At 45.3% G+C, this 24,967-nt stretch overlaps 1 long non-coding RNA gene across 1 annotated transcript; it reads left to right on the top strand.

Moving 5' to 3' along the window:
* The first annotated feature begins 36 nt into the window (after positions 1 to 36).
* On the top strand, positions 37 to 23,246 carry LOC105086094 (uncharacterized). The gene is made up of 2 exons (XR_004137440.2): positions 37 to 611; positions 23,136 to 23,246. It is a non-coding gene; the product is annotated as an uncharacterized LOC105086094 (long non-coding RNA).
* The last annotated feature ends 1,721 nt before the right edge of the window (positions 23,247 to 24,967 follow it).

Below are 24,967 nucleotides of genomic sequence, written 5' to 3'. Positions count from 1 at the left end.
GCTCTAGCGGTTCAGTCACAGCCGGGCGTCCGCGCGCCTCCGCGGCAGGAGGGCCGGAAGCCTTTCCTGCCTTCTCAGACGCTGGAAAAAGCTGACTCGTGAGGTCTCAAGAGGGTGGCTAGCCCCGTTGCTGTGGAAACAGCTAGTCTGTGCCTCCCCCACCGTAACCCGAGGCTACGCTGGAGAGGTTGCCGCCCTCTTTTCCGGCTCTTCAGCTCCGGTGACCGCCCAGCCTCCTGACACAGACGCTCAGAGTGCGAATCCAGGGCCTGCTGCCCCTTGGGCAGACCTCCGCCCACCACCTATATTGTTATGTTGCATGATACTGGTTGGTTTGCGCCTGTGTCTCTAATAGATTCAGCTGCCTGAGGGCAGGGGCGGTATCTTTTTTTGCGTTTGCATTCCTAACGTCCAGCACGCCTTATGTAAGAGGAATCAGGGACGAGGAGACTGAATACCCACCAAAAAGGAAGTTTGAATTGGGAGCTAATATGGGAGCAAAGATGATATCCTTCCATCTGGACAGACTACAGAGGCTGAACCATTTACTTAAAATTTACTAGATGTTTGGCACTGTGCGTGAATTGTCTCATCTAATGCAACTCTGACAGGTAGGTCCTCTTACCCTCATTTTACAGATTAGGAAACAGCTACAGAATTGAAGCAGTTAGTAAGGGGATGTGTTCACATTTAAATCCAGGTGTATCTGAACCTAAAGTCTGTGTGTATTGAAAATCTCTTATTATTTAAGATAAATTAGAAGTGGAATCTTTGGGCACACTCATTTCTAAGACTTTTGTTACAGGTAACAAATTGCCCTCCAAAAAGATATGTCAATACTACAGTCAGACAAATACAGTACAAGAAAAGGAAATTACAGACCAATGTCCTTCATGAATGCAGGTGCAAAAATCTACAACAAATGATTAGCAAACCAAATCCAACAATACATGAAAGATTGATATATAATTATCAGGTAGAATTTAAACCTGGAATGCAAAGCTATTTCAATATTTGAAAATCAATCAATTTGAGAAACCATATTAACAATCTAAGTAAAACCACATGAACATATCAATTGAAGCAAGAAGCATTTGACAAAATTCCACAGAAATTGTATTTTAAAAACCCCAAAAACTCAGAAAACTAGGAATAGAAGGGAACTTTTTCAGTGTGATAAAGAACACCTAACATCATACTTTATCGTGAAGGACTGCTTTTCTCTCTAAGATCAGGAACAAGCCAAGGACCACTCCTATTTAACATCATACTCAAATATCTAGTCAGTGTATAAGGCAAGAAAAAAAGTTTAAAAACAGACTGGAAAGAAAGAAAATTGTCCCTATTCAAAGAAAACATCGTTGTCTACATAGAAAATCCCAGAGAATCAATAATAACAAAAACCCTCCTAGAATAAGTGAGTTTAGCAAGAATGCAAGGTCAACACACAAAAATCAATCATATTTCTACATACTGTCAATGAATAATAAGAAACCAAAATTGAAAACATAATAGCTCCCCAAAGCCATAAAATATTTTTCACTTTTACTGTGTGTTAAGTTTGAAATGTCTTAAAAGTTGTTTTAATTTACATGCTTGCTAGCACCTACCATGTTCTGGTCATTTTTGGAATATTGTCATTATTTTTCCAGGTAATAAAGCCAATATGTACTGCTTTATACATACAAAAGTATATATGTGTGTGTGTATATAATATATACATGCAAGTTATGAAGCATGACAATGAAATAAACACCCATGAACCCATCTGTCAACTTAAAAAACCTCAAATTCATAGACACGGAAAGTAGAATGGCAGTTGTCAGAGGCTGGAGTGAAGGATTAGTTATTGTTTAATGACAGTTTCAGTTTTACAAGATGAAAAGCATTCTAGAAATGGATGGTTGATGATGGATGTGCATTTGTATTGTACAACAATGTAAATGCATTTGATGCCTCTGAACTGCACGTTTAAAAAGGGTCAAAATAGTAAATTTTATATTATGTGCATTTTACCACAATATTAAAAAATCAATACACATGTGATATTAAAAAAAAAAAACCTAGAATACTGCCAGTAACATCATGTCAATGTGCTCTTCTCCTACCCCATTTCCCTGCCTTCTGCTATACTCAAGGAAACCACTAAAGTAAATTTTGATTGATATTCCTTTGCTTTATTAAAAAATTTATTATATATTTATAATCCCTAAACAATATATTGTTTAATTTTACTTGTTTTGGGGTTTTTTTACAAATGATATTATAATGTAATCTTCTACAAGTTGCTTTTTTTACTCAGTATGACATGCCTAAAATTCATCCATGTTGTTACATTATCTATAGTCCTCTTGTTTGCACTGCTGCGTAATGTTCCATCATGTGACTATACCACAATTTATGTATTCTCTTTCCTTCAACAGATATTTGGATTGTTTCCAATCTTTTTTGAGGGTGGGAGAACATAAACTATAAATATTCTTGTGTATATTTTGGCATACCTACAAGTAGAACAGCTGGGTCATAGGCTATGTGAATATTCAACTTTACAAACAGTGCTAGTTTTCCAAAGTGGTTAAATCCTTGTATGCTCTCTCCAGTAGGGCTTAAAGAGTTTTAGTTCATCTACCTTCTTACCAACACTTGATATTATCAACTTTTTTGGGGGGGAGGGGTGTGTGGATCAGGTGAATATAAATGAATGTATCATTGGAATCTTAATTTATTTTCCTGATTACTAATGAGGTGACTCATTTCCTTTTTTCAAGTGTTTGTTGCTCATATGTTTTTTTCTCCTTTGTGAAGTAATCTGGGTTTGTGTCTTTTTACCTACTTTCTTTTTATTTTTAAAATCTTTTTCTAATAGATTTATAGGCGTTCTTTATATAATATGCATGCTAATTTTTTTCATAGCTTATGGCTTATCTTTTTATTCACTTTGAGATGTCTTTGAACAGTGTTCTTGATTTTAAAATGATTAAATGTATCAACCTTGTCTTTTATAGTTAATGTTTTTTTGTGTTTTATTTAGAAAATCATTCCCTAATCTAAGGGAATAAAGACAATTTCCTGTATTTTCTTCTGAATAATTAAAAAATTCACCTTTACACATAATTTGGAATTACTTTCTATGAAGGATGAGGAGTGGGAATCGAACTTTATTTTCCTTTTCCATTCTTTCTCCAGTGATTTTCAGTGCTCCCACTGTAGTATGTGAAGTTTCTATATTGTGTGAATCTGTTTGAGGACCCTCTATTTTGTTCCATTGCTAAATTTGCTTATCCCTTAACCAATATTACATTATTTTAATTACTGTTGTCTTATTTTTTCAAGTCTTGCTATCTGGTAAGAAAAATTCCCTTACATATGCCTTTCTTTGAGAGTGTCTTGACTAGTTTTGGACCTTTGATCTTTCATATATAATTTAGAAATAAATTGTCTATTTTTCAAAAAAAAACCCCACTCTATTGAGATTTTGATTGGCATTGCTTTAAATTTATAAATCAATTTGAGGACAATTAACATCTTTAAGATACTAAGTCTTACTGTTCGTGAACATGGTATATATCTCCATTTGTTTAGGTCTTTTTTAATGTCATTCAGTAAAAATTTTATGATTTTCTCCATATAGGTCTTGCATATCTTGTGTATAAAATTAATCCTAGGCACCTTATATGTGTGTTGCTATTGTAGATGATTATTTTTCATTTTATCATTGCCAGATTGATAGAGGAAATATAGAAACTCCTTTTAATTTTCATTTCTTTGCTCGTTAATCAAGATGAGCATTTTTTCATGTTTTATTTATCATTTGCATTTGCTCTCTTATGAGTTGCTGATGCATGTGGTTTGCCCATTTTTCTAATATGAGGTATGGCAGACATTCTGATTGTCCATTCAATTCCATTTTTCCCTTCTTCCTTGTTAAAAAGAACTGATTTTGTTTGGTTTCTTCCCACAGAGACGGTGATTTTAGCTTATGAGTAAATCCTGGTTGATCCATGGTAATTCTGTTCTCCTTTTTTTACTGATTTGTGTCAGGTAATTCATTTTCTACCAGTGAGATATGAGGGAAATCTGGGACTTCTTGGAAAGATTTGCCTGTTCTTAAGAAAGAAACAGAGAAGACTGCTTAGTCGCTTATATTTCTGGCCTTCTTAGATATGATTCCTAGAGTTACTGTAGCTGTCTTGTGACCATGAGATCTCAAGACTGAGGATAATGTTAACATGCTGAGGATTTCAGAACAGAAAAACAGAGAGAACCTAGGCTCTTGATAATATCAACACTTGATGGGTATTTTACTTGATGGGTATTAACTATTTTCATCCATAAAATAATTCTATGAGATAGATACTATTAATATAACCATTTTCAAGAGAGGAAACTAAGGCATAAATAGGATAAGTAGCTTGCTCAATGTCGTACACTAAATAAGTGGAAGGGGTGGAATATAAACCCAACAATCTAGCTTCAGGGCCTGCATCATTATTTTTTGTACTGTGGTGCCTTTTTTTAAAGTTGTGTGAGTGAAATCAATAAATTCAGAAGTTGCCCTACCTTTAGACTTCTTATTATGTGGAGTGATAAATTTCTTTGTTTATATTGGAAATTTATTTCTTTATTGTTTTAATTGGAAATTTCTGTCACTTGTATCCCAAAGCATCTTGATATTGGGTATTTATCTTTTTCAAGTTGACGTGTAAGATCTATTTATACATTATGTATACCAACTATTTGACTTTGAATTGAATTAGTTTGTATTGAAATATTAGTGTTTTTAGAAACTTTTCCCAATTCTCATCTATTGCTATGTGATTGTAAATTGAAACCTTTAGTAGGACAATTTGAGAAAAAAAAGCAAAAGACTTTAAAATGTTCATTCATACCCTTTAAACCAGCATGTCTATGTCTAGAAGTTTATCCTAAGAAAATAATCCAAAATAGGCACAAAGATTTATCCACAATATTTTTCACTTTATTATTTATTACACAAAAATAAGAAATATTCCTAAATAATCAAAATTTGGAAATTGTTTAGAAATTATAGTACAGCCATATAATGAAATATCATGTTTTAGAAGGCTATTTAATGATGTAGGAATTTCTTCATGATAAGGAGAATTGTTGACAACATATTGTTAAGTTTAAAAAGCGGGTCACATACAGCCACTCTGGAAAATAGTGTGGCAGTTCCTTTCAAAACTGAAAATGGATTTATAATACAGTCCAGCAATTGCACTCTTGGTCATTTACCCCAGAGAATATATAAGCATATATGTCCAAATAGACTTGTACATGAATGTTCATAGCAGCTTTCTTAGTAATAAGTCCCAAACTGGAAACTACCCAAATGATTGGTTAAACAAGCTGTGGTACATCCATACCATAGAATAGGGCTCAGCAATAAAAAGGACAAAACTATTGTGATGTGTTGTTCACAATGTAGGTGAACCTCAAGGAAATTACACTGGGTGAAAAAAGACAATCTCAAAAGCATACATACTGCCTAATTCCGTTTATGTAACATTCATGAAGTAACATAATTATGGAGATAAGGAATGGATTTGTGGTTGCCAGGAGTTAGGGATGGGTGGGAGTGGGATGAGTGTGGCTATAAAGAAGTGACACAAAGGATAGTAATGTTGAGTTTCTTGATTATGGCAAGGCTACACATGAGTCCATGTATAACTGGTGAATTCTAAATAAGCTCTATGAATTGTACCAGTGTCAATATTTTGGTTTTGATACTGCACTGTAGTTGTATAAGATGTTACCACTGGAGGAAGCAGGGAGAAGGATGCATGGGCCTTGGATGTATTCCTTTCAACCTCCTGTGAATCTACAATTACTTCAAAATAAATAAACAAAAACTTCCATAAGCCAGGATTTATAAAATAAAAATATCTCTTTAAAAGAAAATCATAAAGGGAGGGAGGGTATAGCTCAAGTGGTAGAGCGCATGCTTAGCATACACAAGGTCCTAGGTTCAATCCCCACTACCTCCACTTAAAAAACAAATTAAATAAATAAACCTAATTACCTCCCCCACAAAAAAAAAAAAAAAAGAAAAAAAAAAAGAGAGAATCATAAAGCATTACACTATTCTAACTAGGATCATTAAATGACTCAATACTAAAACAGATAATAAAAGAGACTTTAAGATCTGCAGTTTTTCAAAAAAGCAGGATAAAAATAGTATATTTGGTGGGATCTCAATTTCATTTAAAATATTTATATGTTATTCATATGTAATATATATATATAAACATATACACACTTATGCTTACACACAAAGATATATACATACACCATATACCTTTATATATATCTTCATGTATCTATATCTATCTGTCTATATATAGGTGTATGTGTGTGTTTGTGTCTGTATAAATGACATATACCAAGATATTAACAGTAGTTATCTCTGGGTGGCATGATAACAGATTTATCAGAGACCCCTGATTGCCTCAAAAGCCATTATTTTATAGTAGTAGAGTTCTATCTGGGCAAATAGCCACCTAGAAAAAAAGACTACGTTTCCCAGTCTCCCCAGCAGGTTGATATGGCCAGGTGACTACATTCTTCCCAATGCAATGATGTGGATGTGCTGTGTTGCTATTTCTGAGAACCTTCCCTACCAGATAGCTGACGTGGGTCCTTAGCCTCTTTGTCCTTTTCTCTTTCTTGCTGCCTTTCTCTTCTGCCGGCTTAGATGATGAGGATGCAGGCCTCACTGCAGGAATGGCAGAGCAGGGAGCTAGAAGGAGCCTCGGTGTCCTGAGGCCTTTGTGGAGCAGAACTCCCATGCCAGACCAGGCTTTTGGACTTCATGTAGCTAAGAGCAAAGCAAACTTCAGTTTCGTTTAAGCTGTTACCTTGGGATTTCTATCACTTGCAGTCACACCTGATCCTAACAGATACAAGAGTGATTTTTATTTTCATTTGTGTGCTGTTCTGTATTTTCCAAGATTTCTACAATAAACATATCTCATTTATAGTCAGAAAGAAAAGTTATTTGTAAGAAAAAGAAGAATCCTTCATCAGGCCCATTCTCTCAAGCAGGAGTAAATTGACCAAATCTTCCAGAGTTTTCCAAAGTATCCCAATTTCAAACATTCTGACTAATTATCTGCATAATAACAGTTTCCAAACTTAATTTGGAGAGTAAGGTGAGTATGATGATGATTCTCAACTTGGAGGAGGGAGGCCGACCAAAATATTTGTGTCTTTCTCTTTCAGTTCTAAAGAATCTCCATCATATCACTTCCTTTTCCTGAAGGGCTTTGACTCAATGCTTGGGCATGTGAATGCACTACTGTTTTTATCCTTCTCTGATTGTTTTGGTGGATAAGTCATGTCTCTACGCAACCTGAGAACAAGTGCTATTGTAGTGGACACCTGTTGTTTTTGTCTGCCCTGCACCCCCTTTCCTTTGGGAACTGCCCCTCCTCATCGCATGTGTCATTCAGGTGGAACCGTCAATCCCAGGGCCTCCTGGTGCCCCAACATGGCCCCTCACCACAAGGATGGCACACCACCCAAGTCTGGTCAGTCCTCCACTTCCACGCTGCCTGATTGTTCAAAGCCATTCAATCCTTCCCCGTGATTGACTTTATTGACCCCCGGAAGAGAGCAGGTTTTGCTCCTCTTCTACTGTAGGGAGGATGGCTTAGGACTATCAGTGGCAACCTTTCCTGCCTCATGGAGAAAGCTTGTCTGCAGGAGAAAGTCAGGCAGCTGCTCCAGGAGAAGCAGAAGCAAGCAGAGCCAAGTCCTAGAGTGAGAGGGCAAAGAGCAAATGAGCTGAGTTAGGCCCTTGGAGCTAGCTAGGCCTGAAGGTAGAGCCACCCTTGGACTTCTCAACAAATTCCCCTTTGGCTTAACTTTTTGAGTTGCTGGAGCCTTAACTAAGCTTCTGTTTTGTCCTCCAAGGGGCCCAACCCTATTCTTAGCCCAGGTAAGAATGTATTACTAGTTGATTCTGCTCGAGTAGAAGCTAAGCTTTGTTTAAATGTGGATTTATATTCTTGTGGAAACTTGGCTCTGTTCTTGAGATTCCCTGCCACTTAAACATGGTTAATTGCTAGGAATTTGGAGGGAAATTCTAATGAGAGACACGGTAGTGGTCCCAGGGCATGTGATTAGGAAAAATTACTACACTTTCCTTAAAAAACTAAACATAGACTTACTGTATGATCCAGCAATCCCACTCCTGGGCATATATCCAGAGGAAACTCTAATTCAAAAAGACACATGCACTCCAATGTTCACAGCAGCACTATTTACAATAGCCAAGACATGGAAGCAACCCAAATGTCCAACAACAGATGACTGGATAAAGAAGATGTGGTGTGTGTGTGTGTATTTTATATTTATATTTATATTTATATTTATATTTATATTTATATTTATATGGAATACTACTCAGCCATAAAAAAGAATAAAATAATGCCATTTGCAGCAGCATGGATAGACCTGGAAATCGTCATTCTAAGTAAAGTAACCCAGAAAGAGAAAGAAAAATGCCATATGATATCACTTATATGTGAAATCTAAAAAAAAGGATACAAATGAACTTATCTACAAAACAGAAACAGACTCACAGGCATAGAGAACAAACTTATGGTTAACCAGGGGTTAAAGGGGGTGGGAAGGGATAAATTGGGAATTTGAAAATTGTACCTCTTGGGAAGGATGGAAATGTTAGCTATCTTGATTCTGGTGGTGGTTTCATGGGTGTATACATCTATCAAAATTCATCAAATTGCATGTCTAAAATATGTACAGGAACCATACCACAATAAAGGTGTTTAAAAAAAAGAAAAAATACTACACTGGTGTTATTAGTACTGTGTATTAACAGTTGCTCTTCATAGAGCAACATATTCCATATGCAACAAATATTTATTGAGCTTCTTTATACCAAGTACTATATAGCATATTGGAAAACAACTCCTGTACTGGGGGAGACTCAGTAGTAATAAACAGCATCATTTCTTACACTTAGAGGATTTTGCCTTTTATTGAAGACATTCATATTCCTTCTTTCCTTTCATCTCTAAAGAGCCATATGAAGTGAGCTGGTTCTGGTCAAGACATCAGTTATTCTACAATTGATAGGTCCATCCTAAGTGAGAATTGTACCAAGCACATAGGTTGAAAAAAAACAAGTAGTCTGTGATTCTGGGGGGAAAAAATGTGGAGACCAAGGCCCACAGTTACCCTCTTAGCTGTGGTAGCTGTGTAATGGAATGCTAAACTGTTCAAAAGCTTGGGTTTGGAAGTCATATGAATCTCAGTTTAGATCTCAGTCCTGCCCCTCCTAAAACTATGTGATCTCGTATGTCAGTGGAGATGATAATAATAGTGATATTTGATAAATGGTATGATCTTAAAGATTTAGAGACATACTACTATTGATCTTTAAAGCAGTAGGTCCGGATACTCATTACATAATCAAGAGAATTTTTAAAAATCTCCATAGAAGGTGATTCTAATTTACTTAATAAAGATGTGGTGGTAATTTTGAAAACTGGGTAGTCCTGATAAAAATAATGCTAGCTTTTATTTCTTTTTTTTTCCCCATGTCTTGGCTACTGTAAATAGTGCTGCTGTGAACATGGGGGTGCATGTGACTTTTCTTTTTTGTTTTTTATTGAATTGTAATCGGTTTACAATGTTGTGTCAATTTCTGGCATACAGCACAATTTTTCAGTCATACATGCATATACATATATTCATTTTCATATTTTTTCCCCATGAGCTACCACAAGATCTTGTATATATTTCCCTGTGCTATATAGTATAAAGTTTTTTATCTATTCTATATGTACCTGTCAGTATCCATCAATCTCAAACCCCCAGTCTGTCCCATCCCACCCACCTCCCCCCTGGCAACCACAAGTTTGTATTATATGTCTGTGAGTCTGTTTCTGTTTTATATTTAAGTTCATTTGTCTTCTTTTTTTTTTTTTTTAGAGTCCACATATGAGTGATACCATATGATATTTTTCTTTCTCTTTCTGGCTTACTTCACTTAGGATGACATTCTCCAGGGACATCCATGTTGCTGCAAATGGCATTATGTTGTCGTTTTTATGGCTGAATAGTATTCCATTGTATAAGTATACCACAACATCTTTATCCAGTCATCTGTTGATGGACATTTAGGTTGTTTCCATGTCTTGTCTATTGTAAATAGTGCTGCTGTGAATATTGGGGTGCAGGTGTCTTTGTGAATTAGGGTTCTTTCTGGATATATGCCCAGGGATGGGATTGCTGGGTCATATGGTAAGTCTATTCCTAGTCACTAGCTTTTATTTCTATAACTCATCTCTTTCAAGCATGAATCAGTTAGCGTAACCACCTGAGAGCATTTCAAAACACCTACAGACCTTTCATGATGGTGCAACCCAGTCAGGAAGCCTGGGTCTGAGCAGCTTCCTGCCACTCTTGGTGCATAAGTGACACTCAGCAACTAACCTGCAGACAGAGACTGCTAGTAGCTTCCATTGGCCCACCCACTCCCATCTGGCTCTCCTTTCCCTGGAACAGTTTCTAGCCCTGGTTTGATGCCTGTGGCCAGGAACATCCTTAACAACAGGCAGTCATTGTCTAACTGCAAAGGGTAGTTTGATTAACTGCTTCCCAACCTGAGTAGAAAAAGGAAAGATAAGGAATTTTCTCAAGCATGCTGTGTACGTTGTGCAGAGCGTGGCGGGTAGGGAGAACTGAGCTGAGCACTGAGATCAGGAGGTTCTTTCTAATCTCAACTAGTATCACTTCTTGAGGCTTGAGAAATAAGAATCACAGCGTCCTTCACTTACTAAGCACCTACATTATTCCAGAGACATATATTACATCTAAACTTTCCAATACTCTACAAGGTAAATGTTATTTCTTCATTTTACAGTGGAGGGAGCCGGGGCTCAGAGAGGTTGAGTGATATGCCCAGACTTATAGCCAATGAGGCAAAGCTTAGGTTCTAATCCAGGTTTGTCTGTCTCCAGAGACTTCCACGGTGCCTCCTAATTCTACAACATCTATTCTCTTCACATTAGAGTGGGAGGAATGGTCATTAGGGGTCAAATGGGCTAGGCTTCCACCAGCCTGAGGTCTTCAGGATGTTGGGGATATAAACTCTGCGTTCCTACCTGTCATATGAGTAAGGAGCTGATGAATGAGATCCGAGATGATGCTGAGAAAGCTGAGTGGCAGGCCTCTGCGAGCCGTGCCCTGTCCTCGCTAGGGTGCCCTGCACACACCTGAGGGTGGTGGTGGGTGGAGAGGGGTCTCTTCCTGCCGGTCCCTACCCCCTGAAGGGAAGACTGCATGGAAACCTCCCAGGGCTCCCAGGCCCTGCTGGGGTGGATGGCTCCTTAGAGCCCGGTGGCCAGCTGCACCCCGTGGGAAAGCCTTGGCCCTGGCCTGCCTGGGAGCCACGGTGGTGCCTCCTCCTGCCCACGGCTTGGCTCAGTGGGTTCCCAAGTGGCTTGACTTCCTCCCACCCCCCCACCCCGCCTCCGCCACCACCCGCTATAGTCCCCAGGGAACCAGGGAGGCCACTAGCAGAGTTGGCTCTCAGTCCCCCAGGCCTCCCAAAGCCCTTTACTCCCACACCTTGGAGCCAGGTTTCCCCAGGGGAGCAGGAGGGGACCCTCCAACCACCCTAGATCTCTTTAGGGCTGGCAAGCCTCAATCCCACTCGTTCTGCTGCGCACCAAGGCTCCACTCTGGGCTACAATAACAGGGCTTTGGGTATGGGCTGTTGTTTTTGCAGCTGGGCTGGGGCGGAATAGCAGCGGGGAAGGCGTCTCGGGTACTGACTATCTGAGAAAGCCCCAAGCCCGCATTCCCACTAGGGCTGGGAAAGCCCTTTCAGGCTAGTGATGTGCTGTTCCTACGGAGAGGTCCCTGGGCAAGGGCGGAGTGTGGAGGCAAGGCAGAGAAAGAGGCCAGCCGGTGGGGAGTGAGAGCTTAGGGGAGACCCCAGGCCTTCTCTGCACCAGCCCTCCCCCAGCAGGCCATACTTCTCCCCTCATTTCCAGCTGCAGCCGGACTGAGCCTCTTCCCTCTACCCTACCCCCTCACACATCTGGGAGATGCTGCAGCAAGCTTCCTTAAAACAAACAACAAACAAAACAAAAAAATCTCATTTACTAGGGGCAAATGTTGGAAACTAAAAAGAATAAAGATCACTCATAAACCCTCCACTCGAAAATGTTCACTAAGAACATTGTGGTAAAATACACGTAATGTAAAATTTACCATTTTAACCATTTTTAACAGTACAGTTTATTTTAAAATGTACATTCATATTCTTGTGCAGCCATCCCCCTCTCTAGAACTTTTCACCTTCCCAGACTGAAACCCTGTACCCATTAAACAATAGCTCTCCATTCCCCTCAGCCTGGCAACCACCAATCTACTTTCTGTCTCTATGAATTTGACTAGTCTAAGTGCCTCATATGAATCATACAGTGTTTGTCCTCTTCTATCTGGTTTATTTCACTTAGCATGATGGTCCTTAAGGTTCATTCATGTTGTAGCATGTGTCAGAATTTACTCGTTTTTAAGGCTGAATGGTAACAGTAATAATAATAATTATTATTATTATATATATAATATATATCTTTCACATTTTGTTCATCCATTTATAACCTGTTTTTCACATAATTAAGATTATGTCAGCAATTAAATATGCTGTGTTTTTACTCAGATGTTGCCATTTTATTAAATTTTTTCCTAGACATAATTTTTAGTGCTTACTCTTTAATTCCTTATGTGGATGGATATAGCATAATATACTCCTGCCATTGGATACTGAGGTATCTTCTTTGTTTTTTTTGTTTGTTTGCTATTATAAACGACACTGAGAAGAACATCTTTGTAGAAATTTTTATGGGCCTTCCTCAAGCCTTGTCTGACTTCTGGCATTTCAGATTATTTCCCAAGGGAGAGTACCAGAAGTGAACTTGCTCATCAAGGTGATAAACCCTCCTCAGTCTTCTTGATTAATATCACCCTAAACTTTCCAGAAAAATTATGTCTGTTGTTCCTCCCATGAGCAGTGTAGGAAATCCAGAGCCTTTTAACTTCCTTTACTACACATTTAGCAGATTTCTGAGCATTCATGTGCCTGGCCCTGAGGAGCCAAGGATGTTTGTGCTATGTCTTCTCTTCCCCTGGAGAAAGGTGGAGACCTCCACAAGTAGGGTTTCAGGTACCCAACCATCTTTGAGTGCCCCCACCCCCGCAAGACTGCTTTGTCCTAGTGGGCTGGCCTGTCCAGTCGAGATGGCAAGTCCCTGATGGCCATGGGGCAGTGTTCAGGAGAGAGCCAGCCTGAGCCTGGAGCCTATTCAAGGAGACTGCAGTGCAGAGCCAGCCTGCAAGGAAGCAACTATGGGGTAGGGGTTCAGGGTCTCCATCCTAGATATGGCCTGAGGACCACTCAGCAGACCCCTGAGTGACTGACTGCTCAGCCAACCCCATGCAAAGGGATAGCCATTTATTGAGGGATTACTGTATGCTAGGCCATTGACTCCTCTCACAAACCCTAGGCCATAGGTACCTCTGTTGTCTCCTTTTTACTGATAAGGCAGCTGAATTCCACAGCCGTTTGGTCCCTAGTTCAAGGCAGATAGCTGGTGTGTAGTAGAGCTGAGATTCATATTCAGGTGTCTCTAATTCTAGAACCTGTGCTCTAGACTATTCCCATTTCCTGCTTCTTCTCACAGGGGCTCTGCTGGCACCCCAAGAGGGAGAGAGGGAAGAGCTGTGGACCAGTGATAGCAATGGAATTTCACTCTGCCCTCTCTGCCCAGCCTGCCCAAATCCTAAGCCAGAGACCCTGCTCACTGGGAATGAGAAGGGCTCTATGCCCCAAGGGGACCTGGGTGGGGCAGGGATGGGGGCCACCCGGGAGGGAGCTGCTGAGGACCGCTCTGCACACAAAGAGTCTGATTGTGTTGCAGACTCTGCTCTTTGGGAAAATGAGTATCACAAAGTCGTCTTGTTTTGGACAATCTGGTGTCCTAGGGACCCAAAGCCAAAGAAAACATGGGCTGAGGAACTGGAGCCAGCAATGCTGATGCTGTAGGTGAAGCTGGCCCTTGCAGGGTTGGGCATGTGAGCTCCTGCATGTTCCCAAGCTGGAACCTGGATACTGATGCCCAGAGCAGCCTCCTTGCCCCTTGGGGTCCAGGCAAAGAACAGGCCTTGGGCTAAGGAAATTATTTCACAGACAGATGGGGGCAGGAGATCAGAGGAGCTCAGATCCCCCATGCCCACCCCAGTGAACCCCAGCCTTGAAAGCCTGCAGCCCGAGAGGCCTCACCACATCCAGGAAGCACAGGGAGGCTCAGAGATTTTCAAATTCTGTGGGCTCCATTCCTGAGCCTGAGGAACATGCGTTGAGATGAGCCAGATTGGGGACCAGCCAGGCCTCATGCGGTCACAGCACCCTACAAGGCAAGGAAAGGCAGCTCAGTGGGATCCCAGGCAGGGAGGGGTGATCTTCTTTTTCCGGAACAGGATTCCCTATGGGGCACAGAGCAGAAGTCAGTGGGCTCTAGAGTCCCAGACGTGCCTGTTTGACTCAGCTCGGGTCAAGAGGGCGGCCTACTGGCCTGGCCTCACCAGCCAAAGCCAACAGAGGAAATGCCAAGCAGACCTCAACGTCCGGGTACCTACTTTGCTCCGGCGGCTGGCAGAAAGCAACGCCTCCCCAGCTCTACTGCTGGCAGCAGTGGCGGCTGGAAGGGAGTAATGGCGTTAGTGCTCAGGGGATGCTCAGACCCCAGGCCTGTCCTGGTGGGCTCTCCGCCCTAGGGCCAGGAAGAGCCCAGCAAACACACAGGAGACCAGCAGGCAGCGAGAGGAGCCGGGCGTTACCCTGGATGGCGGCCACCGGCTTGTTGTTGGGATCCAGTTTCACGCTCCTGCTCCTTCGAGGAGAGCTGCAAGGGGTCATCCCCTCCGCGACGCCCCGGGAAGGAGACTGAGGGGCAGACAGTTGTTAACGCCGCCGCCACCGTGGTGATTAAGGCTGCTGTAATTGGCCTCGTAGCCAGGCAGGGGCCGGGCCGACAGCTGGCAGCCGCCAGGGTCTGCGGAGCAGGGGAGGTGGTGGCGGTGCGGGGAACAGCATGTGCTGTAGCTCTTTGCGCTGATCGGATTAGCTTGTGAATTGACACTCAATCCTCCTTAGTGATTTTCTTTCTGGGGCCCCAGCCAAGGCCAGAACTGTGGGGACGGGTGAGTTGGGAGCAGGGAGGAGATGTGGGTCTTCTGGGGCACTTTTTCCTGGGCACTAGCTGAGGTGGGGTCTGGGATGAGGATCTTCATCCTAGGTATGGCCAAAGACCACTCTGCAGCCCCTCAGTGACTGCTCAGCCAATCCCATCTGGAGGGATTGGCCCCTCTCTTGCCAGTAGGGACCCTCATTCCCATATGCCCAGTGGTGCTGGCACATTCTGTACTCCTAGGCCCAGCATGGTGCCTGGCACAGGGTAGGTTTGTCAAGGATATTAGCAGAGTGAGCAGATCAGTGCTCCCTTCCCTGTTTGGCCTGAGTGCCTTTTGGGAGACTCTCCGTGATCCCCTTCAAGGTCTGGGTGGTCCTTGTGGGAGCATTTTTCCAGTCTCAGGAATAGAGAGCTCTGGTCCATGGCCACTGGCCCACGCCCCTGTGTACGAGCAGCATCTCCTAATCCATCTCTGATGGGCAGCTGTGCTACACTCTGGCTGAGTTCTCCCTTCCTGCATTAGTGTGTGTGTGCACGTCCATGCGTACGGCTGGGGGAAAGAACACTGGATGTTTTCTTTCTTGTCCATCCTCTGTGTTCTCTCAGCTTCCCAGAGTCCCTCCCTTGGAGGTCCCAGGCAAGAAGTAGGAAGGGTAGGTGTCTGGTGTGGAGGACTCTGGGTCACAACCTTTTCAGAGCCTGTCTTATTTACACTTAAGCTGAGGCGTAGGCTGGGCTGGCCTCCCACTTGCCTGTTCCCTCAGTCCCCTTCCTGAGGGGGTGCCCCAAGCCATCTGTGAGTAGGAGCTGGTCCTGGATGCTCAGGGTCTTGGCTGGGATAAGGGGCAGCCCATCCTCCACTGGAGGACATGCTAGAGGCCAGGTAGCTACGAGCTGCAGGGGAATGTAGAACAGTAGCCCTAGAGGGAGAACAGAGGCCCATCAGGCATGTTGGGAGCTGAAATGCAATTCTTCCTTCCCTCCTGCCAGGTTTGGTTTGAAAACCCTTTTACTGCTAGCTGACCAGCCCTGCCCCGCCCAGGCCCCTGGGCATGAGTACAGCTTGGCTTCTGGGGGACACTGGAGGAGGGGCACTGTGGCACTCCAAGCAGAGCCTGCACCCTCTCCCTAGGCTGCTGCTTCCTTCTCATTTGCCAGCTGCTCTCTCCCATCCCAACCCTCCCTCGGGTTCCCCAGCCTCTCTGCCGCATCATATCCACCCTCTGCAAGGAAGGGGCTGGAAGCTGTGGCAGAGTCAGAAGAAGGCCTGGCTCTGCAGCCTGGGACAACCATAAAACCTTTTTGAACCTCAGTTCTCTCATCTTTAAAATGAGAGGACTATCCACACTCTACTTACTGCCTTGGAAGGGTACTATTGATGCACTGTTGACTGAAAACAGCAGGATATAACACGGAATGCATTGAAAATGATCTGGAAAGATATCCAATAAATTATAGACAGAGATTACCCCAGGAGTGTGGGAGTGGTGATGGGAATAGAGCATTAATGTGGGGGGAGGAGGATTTTTACTTTTTATTTAAATGTATCTAGACATTTCTTGAATTTTATTTCAACATGTACCTCTTTTGTAATTTTAAAAATGTAGGGTTTTGATCTTAAAGGGTTGTTGCCAGCTTTAAATGTTAATGCATATTTTTTGAATGAATCAATGAATGAATCAATGAATGAATCAATGATGGATGAACCTGGTGAGGGGACATGCTTCTCCTACTCCCTACCCCCTGCCAAGCTAACTCTGACTCCCCTCACTTATCCACCTTCTTTCCCTGAAGGGGTTAAAACAGCAGCACTTCTGAAGCAGAGAAAAAGGAGTCCAGAAGCCCCCAGTGAGGCCTCAGTGGGATGTGCGGGGTGACATGGAGGCGGCACCCGCCCAGCAGACCACTAGGCCGGCCCACTCTGCTCAGCTCAGGACCTGCTTCCAATTACCCATGAAATCTGAGCTGGAAGAGACCTATTAAAGCCCCATTTAGTTTGATCCCTCTGGGGGCCAGGGATCTTTTCCGGCGACATCCCCCTCCTTGTCCGACTAGGACTCCAAGCCCTGTGGATGTTATCTCCTCCCTGGGTCAATATTGTGACAACTCCAGCTGTGACCCAGGCCACCCTGGAGCCAGAACTGATCTGAGCCTGTTGTGGTGCAGGGGGCCTCAAACCCAGCTCCCTTCCTGCCTTGAGGCCCCTAGAGGTAGTGGGCGATCACAGCAGACCAACCCATCTCCTGCCAGAGCCCAGCCTACTCGGCACCCCTTTTTCCAGGCTGGTCTGCAGGTGGTTTGATGGCTCCTGGCCTACCTAGTCATCCCACAGGAAGCTCTTACTGGTAGGGACCATCTTCCACATATTCCCAGTTGTGCCTGTTACAAGGTCCCATGTTTCATAATACCCATTACATAAGAAATAATAAATAACGGTGATTAATGACCTCCTCCCCATGTCCCTGCGCTTGCCTGGGTCAGACCTTCCAGGGAAGGCACGGGAACTCCAGGAGGAGGGGTGGAGAGCCCAGAGCATGAGGGGCATCCCCCATCCCCATACCATCCCCAAACACCTCTCCCATAGCCACTCCCTTGAGAATAAGAGGAAGCCACCAGGAAAGGCCCCTGAGAGAAGCTCCTCAGAGAAGGAGGACCCAGGACTGAGGTGGTGGCCCCAGGGCACACACTCACGTTCAGTCAGCCTTGGCTCCCACAGGACCACCCTGTTGGGGACTATGCCCACTGAGGCATGCCCTCTCCCTGCACTCCAGGGGTGCCCCTCCTGGTTTGGGTCTCTAAGCACCATTTCTGTGGATGAGAGACCTAGGGCTGCACTCCAGGGACCAGGCAGGATTGGGCTGGGCCTTTGGGAGTGGTCTTCTGGGAGGATATGTGGCTTCTTTCCCGATTTCTGGAGCAGCAGGGAGGGAGGGAGGGAGGAAGCCACTTTGGGGGCAAGGCTGGGGCAGCCACTTGGAGGTGAGAGAAGGGCAGCAGGAAGTGGAGGATAAGAAGGTTCCGGAGGCAGGAGTGGAGGGAGGGGTCTTGGGAGCAGTGTCCAGAAAGTGCGCCTGGCTAATCCTCTCCCCAGACTCCCCTCTAGACCCCCTCAGAGCTGCAGAGGACACCCAGGCCAGTCTCCTGCCTCTGACTCCCTCCACCACCATGTGGGTGGTTAGGGAGGAATCTTGGCAGACAGATTTTGTGGCCTTGGTCAGTGAAGGGTGCTTCTTCCTTGGGTATAGCCTAAGCTTCCTTGATGCACTTTAAGCCTGTAGCTCCTTGTTCTACCTAAAGTGAGTTCACAGAAATGGACCCTCCCTCAGCATTAACCTGTTGCTTTGTTCTTCTAAAGTTCACTCCCCAGAGGAAAGAGGACCATAGCCCTAGCATTCTGTGGATACTCTGGCCCTGTCACTGTCCCCACTGCCAGTATGCAATATATGCAACTCCTGTTGCCTGGGACAAGGACAGAACCATTACCTCTTGCTAGACCCTTCCTGAGCCCTCCTAGTCTTGGTTACCAGCTATGTGGGGGACAGGGAGTGCCGAGGGCTGGAGGCCAGGGGCCAGGTCACCGTGGGGCCAGACCCCTGCTACTCACAGCTGCTTGTTGCCATGGCTGGGCAACTGCACCGGGATGCTTCATTTATCTCTGTCAAAAGTCAGGATGCAGCGTGCCTCCCCCGTGCTCCTGGAGGTTGGGGACATGTGCATGGAAGGCAGACTGACCAGCCTTCGCCTTCCCCAGTACACATGGGCTGGGCAGAAGGAAGCACATAAGGACACTTACACCTGTGTGCACAGACAGATTCGCCTACTACACACACACACACCCCTATACATGTGCGCACATGCTTTGGCACATAAGCATGGGGTCACCTTCACAGCTTCATGTCCATACACAGGTTCACACATGTGTGCACACACCCACTTTCACACATGCAGAGGCACATTCATTCCCACACATTTCCAAACACACATGTAGCTCCCTGTGCACATGCTGCCCAGTATCTTCCCATGAACATATACGTTCATCCACATACAATGACTTGCTTCATGTGCATTCACATGGAACATTAATGGAAGGTTTTCAGCTACTGCTTGATTCAAATTATGGAATATAGGATGGAGGTTGTTCAAAAGCCATTGGCTCTAGAGAGCAGGGAAGGAGTGGAAGAGGAATCCTGGGCCCTCAAGGGAAGTTTCTCTCATGCCCTTTCAGGAGCCATCAGCCTCCCGGGAACCAGGAGACCCCAGGCCTTGCAGAGTGGGTAGGATTTCAATGGGTGGTGTGTGTTCCAGAAAGAGGGGCTCACCTGAGCAAGGAAGTGGAGAGGGGGAGTTTCAGGCCAAGTTTGGGGCAAGGCAGGGGGATGGCTTTCCTGGAGTGGGGGGTTCACTGGCACGGCTAGGGGATGCTAGGGGATAATGCAGCCAAATAGTGCAAAAGGCCTTTTTTGCAAAAGGTAGCCATGGCAAATGTTTGAGCAGGAGAGGGTCAAGATCAAAATGGCTCTTTGGGAAGCTTCATTCACTCAGTGCTTTGTGCTCCAGGATTCTGCCTGGAACAGATGGGGGAAGCAGGAACAGCTTCACATCTGACATGGGCCTTCAGGGATGGACAGCAGTCGTCCGGACAAGGAAGGATGGGAAGAAGGTCCGAAACTGACCCTGGCAGCTGAAGGGTAGGGGGAAGAGGTGTGTTATTCACATGCAACACATAGAGCCAAGCGTAAGTTGTCTTGAGGAGCTGAATACAGTCTCTGTGCTGGAATCAGGAGTCCAGGTAGCTCTGACCAAGTCTACCAGGACATGCAAAATGAAGCCAGTGCCTGATGCTACCCTGGGGCAGGCTGACCTGACCTCAGAGAGGAGAGGAACTTTTCTCCTGAATGAGAGAGAACCATAGGGCGAGGACACAGGATGAGGCTTCAGGGCCAGCTGGCTGGCCTTCCAGAGGGACTGCTCAGGTCTCAGGCACACCCAGATAAAGAATGGGTAAAGGTATGGGGACCAGCTGGCCCTGATCCTTTGACACATCCCCTCGCTGGCAAACCTTGCAAAAGATACTCTAGCCAGCCTCCGCCCACTCATGACCCCACCATCCTGCTGAGATCTGTGGCCAAGCAGCCCAGCCCTCCAAGCTCCATCCCCACCATGGCCCCATTTCCAGCCTCCATCTCTTCAGAGCGGGAAACACCACATCCCAGCTGTCTGACCCAAATCCACCTGGAGGCCAGCCAGCTTGGCTGAAGTCCAGCTTAGTTAGGCCAGACTCAGGAGACACTGCTGGGAAGAGGCAAGCACTAGAAGGAAGCTGCTGGGCCAAAGTTGGGGTGCTTTCTGGGCCCTACCCCGTAAGGTTCTCCCTGGCACACCCATGGGCTTGCCCATTGCCACGTACTTCTGAGCCCCTGGTCCCCTGGGCTGCAGGCTCTAGCCTTTCTGTGCAGTCGTAAGAGATGCAGGTTGCCGTAACAGCTGGCAGTTAGACCCCACCCTGATTGCCAAAGGCCTAGAGTCCTGGCCTTGAGCCCCACTTGGGACAGAAGTGAATCTAGTTGAGAACCGGGAGTCCCATCTTGCAGATTTGATAGCTTTTCAACAGGCTTAGGCAGAGACTCTCACTCTGAGAACAACTCCCTCCTTCCTCTGGCCCTCTCAGCCTCCTACAGCCAATAGCTTGCATCAGCAGCAACAGCTGCTGCAGCCCTCAGGGCAGCCTGGGGCCACCATCTCCGCTGTGGAAGGTGAAAGGAGGCTGGGTGTGTGGGGGCCCAGGGCTGCTGCACCCCCCCAATTCTGGGGAGCAGGCACCTCTCATCCTTCAGACACTTGCCCTGAGGGTTCCCAGCCCTTGAACAGGCTCCTCCCTCCCTTCCCTCTGCTTTATCCTCCACCCATTCAGCTCCCAGCCAGGAGACGCTTTTCTGTTGCCCATAGTAACTCGTGCCACAATTCGTCTACCAAATTCCATGCAAATTCCCTCTCCCTGCCCCTTTTGCCCATCAGAGAGAAGAGCCAGAGGAACCCAGAGTCAGGGTCAAATAGCAAGATAGAAACAGCCAGAGGACACAGCCTCTGACACGGTCCCTGAGGATACCTGGTCACAGAAGGAGACACCGAAGTGGATGGTGAGACAGAGTTGGGGTTGGGAGGTGATCAAGAGACTCCCGCTGAGCAGCCCATTCGAAGGACAGCTTGGATCCTCCTGTGTGAGGTGGAGCCACTGCTGAGACAATCTAATGAGGGAGTGGGCTGATCCCTCCCACTGCCCCTCCTCACGGCTACTGTCCTCCCAGGTCTCAGGCTCTGGAGGTGTCACCTGGTGGGCCAGGGTGAGGGATGGTTAAGTGTGTGTGCTTTGGAGTGAGATACTTAGATCTGCCCCTCACAGGCTATGTGACCTAGAGCAAGTTTGTTCACCTCTCCATGCCTCAGTTTCCTTGGCAAAAATGGATCTACCAACATCTGCAGAGCGTTCAGCAGAATTCCTGGCACCTAACACGCAATCTCTAGGTTAGGCTATTATTACTCTTATTTTCTGAGCTTTGATTTCTTGTTTGTCAGAGGGAAATAATAATACTTACATCCCAGTGACTCCAAGCTTGCCTGCTCCTGGGCCAGAATCCACCCCATGTTCCAGCCCTGTGCTTTGCTGGCCACAGAGGCCCTAGGCAGTCCTCATGTCCAATCAGGCAACAGGTGGCAGGGCTGGCAGACCGCAGGTGCAGCCTTGTGGGGGATGTGGGGGGTGATCCCCCCTGTTTCCTCCCCACGCACTGCTTCTCCCAGCTGCCGGCTGGCCAGGCTGTGCCTGGGAGGAAGGCTGGGCGGAGTGAGGCAGCAAACGTGCAGCCGGGGCTGAGTAAGCTCTGTTTCCTGCTGCCATCGTCAGCAGCTTCAGCAGCAGTGGCCAGTGGTCAGCTCACAATGCTCACTGGGGCAGGCGCTCAGCCATGGGGCAGGGTCACTTCCCTGAATTGTCCACGCTGCCGGCTCCCCCAGCACACCTGGCAGGACTGCCTGCCTGGGGAACCATGGGGTGCATAGCCAGGCATCAGAACAGTGTCCTGGGTGGCAGCCAGCCCCCAGCCCTGACCAGGCCAGGGGGTGGAGGCTTGGCTGGGCACTTGTTCTGGGGTCTGGACACAGCTCAAGAGAGGCAGGTGGGGTCTGAATTTGGCTCAAGACCACTATGCCCTCCGGCAGCAGCAACAGAACTCTACACCAGGACTGGACTCAGACCACTGTCCCTGCAGCCCACACTGGCAACATCTCTCACTATCTTGATGCGCTTAGGGTTAAAAAGACCCAAGCATACACTCAGCCAGAACAAATGCAAGTGGCCAATAATCATTTGGAGAAATACTTAATCTCAACTACCGAGTAATCGAGAAAATGTATGCAGAACCAGCCTGAGACATGACTTTCCCAGATCTGATGGCAAAGATGTAAAAGAATGATAATACCATGAATTTCCAGGGTGTAGGGATCTCATCATTCTGGGCATTGCAGGGAGGAAGGGAACAGATTTACTGCAGGGACATTGACAGTAAGCATCAAAAGCCTTTGACCCAGAATTTCTGCTTCTAGGAATTTAAGGGACACAAGCAACAAATATGTACAGTGAACACACTGTAGTGTTGTTAATAATGAAGAAAATGTTAGCTGTAACCTAAATGCCCAATTATAGGTGGATTTGAAAAGAAAAATTTAACCATGCAGTGAAAAGTATTCCCTGACAACCTTTAACTATGATGCCAAATAGCAGCACTCTCAAACTTTAATGTGCTCAAGAATATCCCTGAATCCTGTTAAAATGGAAGATTTTGATTTAACAGGTATGAGATGACACCTAAAATTCTGCATTTCCAACAGGCTCCCAGGGGATTCCGATGCTGCTAGTCCCTGGACCACACTTTGAGCATCAAGGCTGTAGAATTTTTACTGCTGATATGAAAAGACATTACCAAAATATGATGAAATAAAGAAGAGCATGCTACAAACAATATGATGCCATTTTTATAAGACAAAAGGTACGGGTGCAGAGAAAAATGTTTGGAGGGATATAAAGCAAAATATTAATAGAGGTTTTCTCTGGGCAATGAGATTGGGTGATTTTTATTTTATTCTTTATGCTAATTCATATTTTCTACAACGACTATACAGTCATCCCTCGATATCTGCTGGGATTGGTTCCAGGACCTCCTGCAGATGCTCAAGTCCCTTTATAAATGGAGTAGTATTTGCATATCACCTATGCATATTTTCCTACATACTTTAAATCATCTCTGAGTTACTTATAACACCTAATACAATGTAAATGCTATGTAAATAGTTGTCAGTGTGCAGCAAATTCAAGCTTGCTTTTTGGAACTTTCTGGAATTTTTTTCCCTGATATTTTCAGTCTATGGTTGGTTGGGAATCTTGGATTGGGAACCCTGAGATATGGAGGGCTGACTGTATATTGTTTAATTAAAACAAAGTGACTGTTTATACTGCTAGGCCACACCCTGATTGTAAGAGGTGAGTGTCAATGGAAGGGAAAGCTCAGCTGAGACCAGTTATGAAAAGTGTATCCCTTGGCATGAGAGCCAGCCCTGAGCTGAAAAGCCTGCCAGGCAGAGGCCTGGGAGTAGGATTCTTTGGACCCAGACCAGGAAGAGGCTGCAAATGTAGGAGGAAACCTAGATGGTAGGCTTGCAAGTGAGCCATCTTCATGGAGGCAGGTGCAGGCCAGGAACTGAGTCCTCCTCACCCCTCCCACCCCCCTGCTTCACCCCAGGCCCTCAACACTGGAGGGCAGATGTCTCAGGCTCTGGACCCATTCCCGTTCCTGTTCCCATTCCCTTTCCCTTGGTATTTGTATCTCCTTTCTCTTTCCTTCCCTTGAGTACCCACTAGGACCAACAGGGTGGGAGAAGCGGGAATCAGGAAGAGAGAGACCCCCACGGGAAGGTGAATCTGGTTTCAGGGCAGAGATTAGACTGCCAGGATGACTCAGAAGCTCTTCTTCCAGGCCAGCCTTGAGGGTCTGGGTTTACTGCAGTGCGGGACAGGCTTCCTGTACAAAGTGGATGCTGCGTTCTCCTACCGAGGAAGGGTGACTGAGAGGACCATCAAGCATTTCACAGTATTTCATGGGGTAACCCACTGGATGACCTTAGGTGTGCCCTGTGATCTTTTCTACCTGAGCTTTCTCAGCCATAATAGAGTAGAATCACCCGGAGGTCTTTGGGGCTGCATCAGGTTGTGAGCTTCACCTGCTTAAAAAAAAAAATCCCTTCGCAAGTTGTAAAAGGATGTACCAAAGCTGAGAAGCCTGCCTATCCCTGTTGTGTTTTTTTTCAGAGAGAGAATGGCTTGACCCTTCCAAATTGCCCAGTGGGCTTGCCAGTGAGTTTCTGCTCCCCAGAAATTACACCCTGACTGTTGAATTAGAATGTTTGTTTTTCTATGCCACTGATTCTCAAAGTATGAACGACATATGGGATGATTTGAGGTGTGTTTGAGATGATTTTAGCTAGCTTTTAGTAGTATCAAAACATGTAGTGAGAAAATTGTCCTCTTAACAATCCTATTTGCATCCACCTAAGGAATTAAAGGGATAAGATGAGAGCTGGGAAAAGAGGGATGTGGCTGGGGAGGCAGGTCCAGCTCAGCTGGGCCACAACATCTGCAAGCCTCAGTTAGGGGCTAATGTGTCTCT

Source organism: Camelus dromedarius, chromosome 5, assembly GCF_036321535.1.
Source record: "Camelus dromedarius isolate mCamDro1 chromosome 5, mCamDro1.pat, whole genome shotgun sequence".
Lineage (NCBI taxonomy): Eukaryota > Metazoa > Chordata > Mammalia > Artiodactyla > Camelidae > Camelus > Camelus dromedarius.
Note: the sequence above shows the minus strand (reverse complement) of the source record. Positions and strands in the feature narration are given on the sequence as shown.